The 6,781-nt window shown below is 47.3% G+C and overlaps 1 protein-coding gene across 4 annotated transcripts in view; it reads left to right on the forward strand.

The window, feature by feature from the left end:
* CD151 (CD151 molecule (Raph blood group)) overlaps positions 1 to 6,781 on the forward strand; it is a 33,726-nt gene that overhangs the window by 10,643 nt on the left and 16,302 nt on the right. For 3 of the 4 annotated variants that reach the window (XM_009276017.1, XM_009276018.1, XM_009276019.2), the window contains one exon: positions 1,187 to 1,307. The gene's annotated coding sequence lies outside the window, so the exon portion shown is untranslated. Of the gene's footprint in view, positions 1 to 1,186; positions 1,309 to 6,781 lie in introns of all 4 variants that reach the window. The other variant, XM_019471204.1, reaches the window with a different exon arrangement.

Raw genomic sequence — 6,781 nt, forward strand, 5'->3', positions numbered from 1 at the left:
AAGGCTCCGGGGAGACCTTATTGCAGCCTTTCAATACTTGAAGGGGGCTTACAAGAAAGATGGGGACAGACTTTTTAATAGGGCCTGCAGTAATAGGACAAGGCGGAATGGTTTTAAGCTAAAAGAGGGTAGATTCTGACTAGATATAAGGAAGAAATTTTTTACGCTGAGGGTGGTGAAACACTGGAGCAGGTTGCCCAGAGAGGTGGTGGATGCCCCATCCCTGGAAACATTCCAGGTCAGGTTGGACGGGGCTCTGAGCAACCTGACGTAGTTGAAGATGTCCCTGCCCACAGCAGGGGGGTTGGACTAGATGACCTTTAGAGGTCCCTTCCAACCCAAACCATTCTATGATTCTATGATAAATGTAGTAATGTTGTAGAGAAATAACTCCCGTTAAGTTTGAAGGCACCTTCCTGTGGCTTTTTGCTTATCTGAGGGAGGTACTGTGCATTTACACTGGGAGGTTAAAGCCTTACTCTAGGAGGGCTGGCAGTGGCAGATGAATTCAGGGGAGCAGAGCCTGCCATGGTGCTTAGGACCTGTGTCTTGATTATGCTTCAGTAAGGATAGAGGCTGAAGAAAACGGTGACTTCCTAGCGTGCTTTTTCTCTGCAGGGGCCCTGCTCTGGTTCGTGCTCTATATCCTGGGGCTCATAAGCCCTGGAAGCAGAGGATGGACGTACGCAATGAGTTCTGGTACTGTCTGCCCACCTCTTCCCTCTTCCCGGGCAGTTCCCGTGGGAGGGCTAGGTGCAATGAGCACTTTGAGGCCCTAACACCAGCTAGGGCTTCACACTGCACAGAAGGGTCTTCTTCCTGAGCTTTCTCATGGAGTTACTTTCAGGCCTTTTGCACCAGAATGAGCTGTCATTGTGGTGTGTACACAGCCTTGACAGAAATGATAGCAGCATTTACAGGATGCAGCAGTGAATATAAACCTGTTCTGACAGCTTCCTACCATCAGAAGATCTTCACACTCCCCACTGCCACAGTTTGGCTCTCCCCCATTATCCAGCGCACACTTTGCAGTTTAATCAAATGCATACATGAGATGCATTCTGAAAACATGTGCTCTCTATTAAAAGGAGGACTTGATGGCAAAGCATATTATCAAATATTGATTCCCAGAATAATCTTTGACATAGTCCATGATTCTCTGCATCTCTTTCCTTTTCTTTTTCAGCTTTCTGCTTTCCTGAATCCAGCAGAGGACCAGAGCCAGCAAGAAGAGAGCGGGTGGAAGAAAGCACTTGAAGAGGACCGAACATTTGCACTGGTGCTGTGAGCTGCTTTGGTGGTGAAAGGTCAGTGTCAAGACTGTTGACCCATGTTGTCTATCAGTTTGGGGTGAATAATGGCACTCGGTAGTTGTGTAAATTGGAGCTCTTCAACTGCAAGCTTTAGAGTTCCTCTCCTGGGAAGGCTTTACTTAAGGACTTCTGGCTGCTTTCTGGGCTGTGTGAGATGTGCTGGCAAGTTGATAAGCAACTGGAGGCCTTTTCTGAGGATGTTCAGTGGGGTAGGTAAAGTGGCGGTGGTGATATTTTCATCTTACAGAGGGGGAACTTAGAGAGGTCATGCTTTCAAAGGTTGGAGTTTAGCCTTGCTGGAGAATGAGGTCTTCAGTCAGTTTGCTGAAGATAATAGGTTATTGGCCCACACCTGCATTGCACATATCAAGGGGACGATGTCTGCTTTGTTTTCTGAGAGCTGCCTCAGGGCCAGGGTTATCTGGCCCAGCTCAGATAGACTCCGGCGTAGCCGAACCTTGCCCTCCAGGCCAGCAGTGTGCCCACTGGGTGTGTGAGGTGGTGGTATTGGCAGGGGGCTGACGATGTTGGACTTGCAGCCCTTTGGGAGCTGCACTTTCATAGCAGCATAGTGGGATTTCCTCCAGCAAGTCTTTCTTGTGTGTGTTGGCAAAGATGTTAGAAGTTAACTAACTTCTGGCACACAAGTTATCTATGAAATAGACAGCACTGATGTGTTGGATACCAATTTTCTTGCTATCATTCAAAAATCAATACTTAAAAATAATGATGCTTTTAATGGCCTGGGAGCTATTCCATTTGCTTTGGCATTGTTTCTTCCCCATCCGTCTGATCGTGCTTTAGGGCAGGTTGTGCAGAAAAAGCCTGCAGGCCTGGCTTTCTTTGCTGTTTAATTAAGTACTGTTACTGTGCAGGTTGAGGCAAATGTACCAAGCAATGTCTGTGATGACTAAATGAATGTCTAGCCAGCAGGAGTGTGTGTGTGTGTGCATGCCACATGCTTTCTGAGCTGGGATGTGGGTTCGTGCCTGTATGTGCCTTTGGGCCTGCAAATAAAAATACAGTGGCCTGATGTGGGATAACCAGAGCAAGTCCTGCCATTGAGATTTTAGGTGGCCTAGCACAACAAAATGACTGTTTATGTAGTGTTTGTGTTCCCAGGTGCTCAGCACCCAGAACTGGAGCCAAACTGCTCAACTTCTGGTGCATTCCTGTTGTCCAGTTTGTCCTAAGGGATCAGTCTCAGTAGGATGAGAGCCCAAGAAAATCAGGCCATGGAATGGTTTCACTTTTGAAGTGACCCCTGCCTTGCCTGGCAGTCATGCACTGTGTGTTCTTATCCAGCTGGGAGGTTGTGGCTTGCAGTTAGACAGGGCAGGATGAGCTCACTCTCTTTTTCTTTTTTCTTTTTTATTTTTTTGAGATGTTTGTATAGGTGGGTCGTCTTTTCCTTCTTGCTCTTCATGTAGGTGCTTCATGATCCCTCCATTCTGTCGTACTTTATTACTAGCATCTCGCAATCTTTGATGTATTTGAGCCAGCATGCCTTGTAAATGGTTGCCAAAATCGCTTTACCAGTCCTCTCATTATAAGTATGGATTTTACTGACCCCAAAAGAGGTTGTACCAGTTCACTGGCCAAAGTAGCCTGTACCGGCAAAAGCACTTTTGAGGCAGTGAAATTGTGTTGCTGTAGGGCTTTTACCAATACACCAGTCACCTGGAGCCTGTCATACCTCACAGCTGGCATTCCTCTGTCAGCAGGGTTTCTCAGTGCAGATCCTTACAACATCATTGGGTTTAGAGAAAGGTGAGGGTCCTGCACTGGGGAGGAAGAGCAGAGGCAAGGGACAGACTAAGGGACTTGCCCAAGGCTATGCACAAAGTCCGTGTCAGAGCGGAGAATTGGATTCAAGCTGTTCAACTCCCAGTTTCTTGAATTAATCTTCAAACAGTTACCCCTCCCTTTCATGTGCAGGTTCTGTCGCACTGAGTTTGTCCTTGTTTTTTCCTCCCATCTTTGTGCATTTTGTTCTAGTTAGAACATTGTTTCTCCTTGTCACTTACATTGCAGTGTGAGCATAGTAGGAACCTGTTGTTGATTTCTGGCAAATTACATAAAAATACCTCTCTTCATTGTATGACTAAATTTCACAGCCTGTATCCCGTGATTGCTTACTTATATTTAACTTGCTGATAAAGCTACTGTCTATTGGACTGGACCAAGTGAACTTCATTATGGAAGTGCTTTTGGTCTTCTAACCACTTTTTCAGTTAGCAAAGCGCTTCCTGTTATGAAGCTCATGTCTAATTAATATGTTTTTATGCATTTGTAAATACACCCTTGTGGCATAGCTTGCCATTTTCTGTCCGCTGGAGAGCTCATTCGTAATTGTCAATGTGATTCAGAATAGACCTTTGCCTCAGTGTTTTAAAATAGAATATAACCATGTGTGTTAATTAATGTTGCTGCTTCTTGTCTGGTTTCAAGAGTGATTCATGTCACTTCTGAGGGTCTGTTATAAAGGTGACTGAAGCCAAGAGACCCTGGTCATGTCAGTGAATTCAGGATGAGGCCCCCCATGTTCATCCCGGTGCTGTGGTGCAGATCAACACCTCTGTGCTTTTTGGGACCATGAGGCTCAGAGTCCGAAGTCACCCTTAGCCTGTGAGGCAGATTGTGGCTCACCTCTCCACTGCCTGGGCTCTTTGGGAAAGGCATTTCACTGGTGTCTCCTGCCCTCACTTGCTTTCCCTGAAGACCAGCATAAAAGCCTGACCCAGTCTTTGCAGGCGATGGGAGGCGGCAGGCCACCCTGTGTGAGGCAAGGAGCACAAACATGACTTCCAAAAAGAGGTTCTGGAGAGAGCTGCCTTTCCCTGAATAGCTCACTGGGTGAGTCATCAAGCATGCAGAGGCAGCCAGTGCCATCGGCTCTGCTCCTGGCTAGGAAGGATAGATCAAACAGGAGACAGCCCTGATTGCTTTCTGATTCATGGCCTGCAGTCCCTGCATGAATCACCGTGCTTTATAAACCTGCAGCTGTTCCCTGCCAGCTTTCTGGAAACAGACAGATCCTCTCCTCCCAGTGGCGAAGCCAAGCCACCTGAAAGGCCTGTATGCAGTGCTTGGTGGAGCAGGACCTGCAGTCTTGAGGGGAATTTCAGTCTGTCTGTCATCTGAGTGCAAGTACGGTCTCAGCTGTGTGTCTGCGCAGTCCTCACCCAGAACAAGATGCAGCTTGGTCTGGGATTTCTGAGCTCTCAGATCAGAAGGAGGGACAAGTTAGCATCCCTCATTAGGGCCCAGCACCTGCTGTATGGTGATACTTGGAAATACCTGTAGTGGCTTTTTTTTGGCGGGGGACATACTTTGAGAGGAGGGGGAAAGGTTCCTGAAATCTTCTGGAGCAAGGGGGTAACTGGGCCAAGGAGCCAGCCCAAGGACAGTAAGCATTGTTACCGTCCCCTGGCTATCAGTGATATGAACCATGGTGGCTGAGTCTCAGCAAACCTGTGGTGCATTTTCTTCTACATATGGCCCTGATGTTAGAAGGGGTGGGCAAAAAGCCAAGCGCAGCCCTTAGACTCTGTTACTGGAGGGCATCTGTCGGGTCTGGGCTGAGGTACCTGTTTTGGGTTGTGCAGGTGTGTGTGGCTGTGGGAGCCTGCCTTGCTGCTGCCATTCCTGTTCTGTGGCTAAATGAAGCCTCTGGGAGCTGTAAATCTGTCACCTTCCATGAACATTGCGTTCACGGGGCATCTTCTCATTGCGAATTTACAAGTCTGTTCAGTGCATACGGTACCACCAGCATCCATTCCTCCCCACTGCCCTGGGCCTTTTTGTGCTGCAACACGGTAATTAATCTGAACATTGCTGGAGGTTCTGATCTCTTCTGAAGATAACTCTGAAGAGTTATTCTCCTTGATATATGCCACCATCTCAGAGCTGCTCCCTTTGCCAGTGAAACAGCCTGCTGCTGCCAACTGTTGTTGACAGATGTTATTCTAGAGAAAAATGTTTTCTTGTGAAATGGTGACGGGTGACAGGCATGGGTGGGACTACTGGCATGTTCTCACCGTTGCCTTCCCTGTTAGCTTCATTTATTAGTTTCTAAAGCACAAGCCTGGCTGGGGTTTTTGAGCGGGCTGGCATGAAGCAAAAGGAGACAGTTCCCTTCAAATAAAATACAATTATGCTGCAGAATGGGCAGCTGCTGTTCCTAGCCTTGGTTCATCTGGTTCTAAAACCAGATGTTAGCAATGTAGTGGCAAAGATAATACTGACTGACTGACCCAACCTGATAGCCACTTGATGTGCAGCCTGGCTGTGCATACCCATTGCTCACTTTCCTCACTGTCAGGTGTTTTGCAGTGGGCTTGCCAAGGTAGATGAGTGTCTGTACTGCATGTCTGGGTTGCAGCTGCAGTGGGTCCCCGGAGGAAACTCGCATCACTTGTGGGAAGAATTTTTGTAATCTAAGTGAGCATGAACTCCATGCCTCCGGAGAAGGGGAGAGGCTGTTTGCCTGCCTGCTTCCAGGGAAATTGCTGCTTTAGGAAAGCATTTTGCTCTGATATGGGTGCAAGGTGTTTGCGTCATTCCCCGCTGGCTGGTAGGGGAGGAAAGGGATGATTTTTTAATTGAATGCAGGAGAGGTAGTGTGGATTTGGTTGCACTTCTGCAAACTGCCTCACACAGGTGATGCTGGCAGTGATGCTCTGGGCAGTGCCTTTGTCCTGTCTGCCTGGTCATACAGTGGTGACAATACTTTTTTTGAGAAGTTCAGACCTTCTGGCATCAGCAGGAGGCAGTGAAGTGACATGGAGCTGCACTTGCTGCAGACCTACTTCTGAGAAACCTGCTCAAGAGTGTAGCAGGTCTGTAACACTGCACTGGGACTGACCCACAACGAACTCCCATTCGTTATGTATCTGCAGTGGCGTTTTACATTGTCAGATCATCTGAAGCCAATGGTTATATTTCTTCCTCTTAGTAGCTGGGACACCTGCCCTAGGAGACAGCTGGTCAGTGAGAAGGGCCATGAGAAATAAGCAGAGTGAAGAAGAGAATTAATTATTCCAACATATTGCTGGGGTTCAAAAAGGATAGGGCATTTGAGTGCATAACAAGTACGTTCCCAGTTACAGTTGTAAAGATTAAAAATACCCCAAACTTAGAGAGGGATCTATTTAAGGCAGTTGTAACTAATGCCAGTGAGGAAAGAATATTCTTTGGAGACAGATTATTCTGTAAATGTCAAAGATGGAGGTTTCTGTCCCCACCTTCAGAAGCAGCAGTTAACAGGCTGCAGTCAGGAGCCTGATACTGGGATTTTTCTGGATAACAGGTCTGGGATTTCATTTATTTCAGTTCAAATAGGAAGAAGTGAGCATGAACTATACTGAAGTTTCCTCACCGTACCGTTGATCACAATTCATGGTTTTGGCTTGACTGCTCGCACAACAGTAGGTCTGATCCCTCAATGTTGTGGTTTAACCTCAGTC

This window comes from Aptenodytes forsteri, unplaced genomic scaffold, assembly GCF_000699145.1.
Source record: "Aptenodytes forsteri isolate BGI_AS27 unplaced genomic scaffold, ASM69914v1 Scaffold17, whole genome shotgun sequence".
Taxonomy (NCBI): Eukaryota; Metazoa; Chordata; class Aves; order Sphenisciformes; family Spheniscidae; genus Aptenodytes; species Aptenodytes forsteri.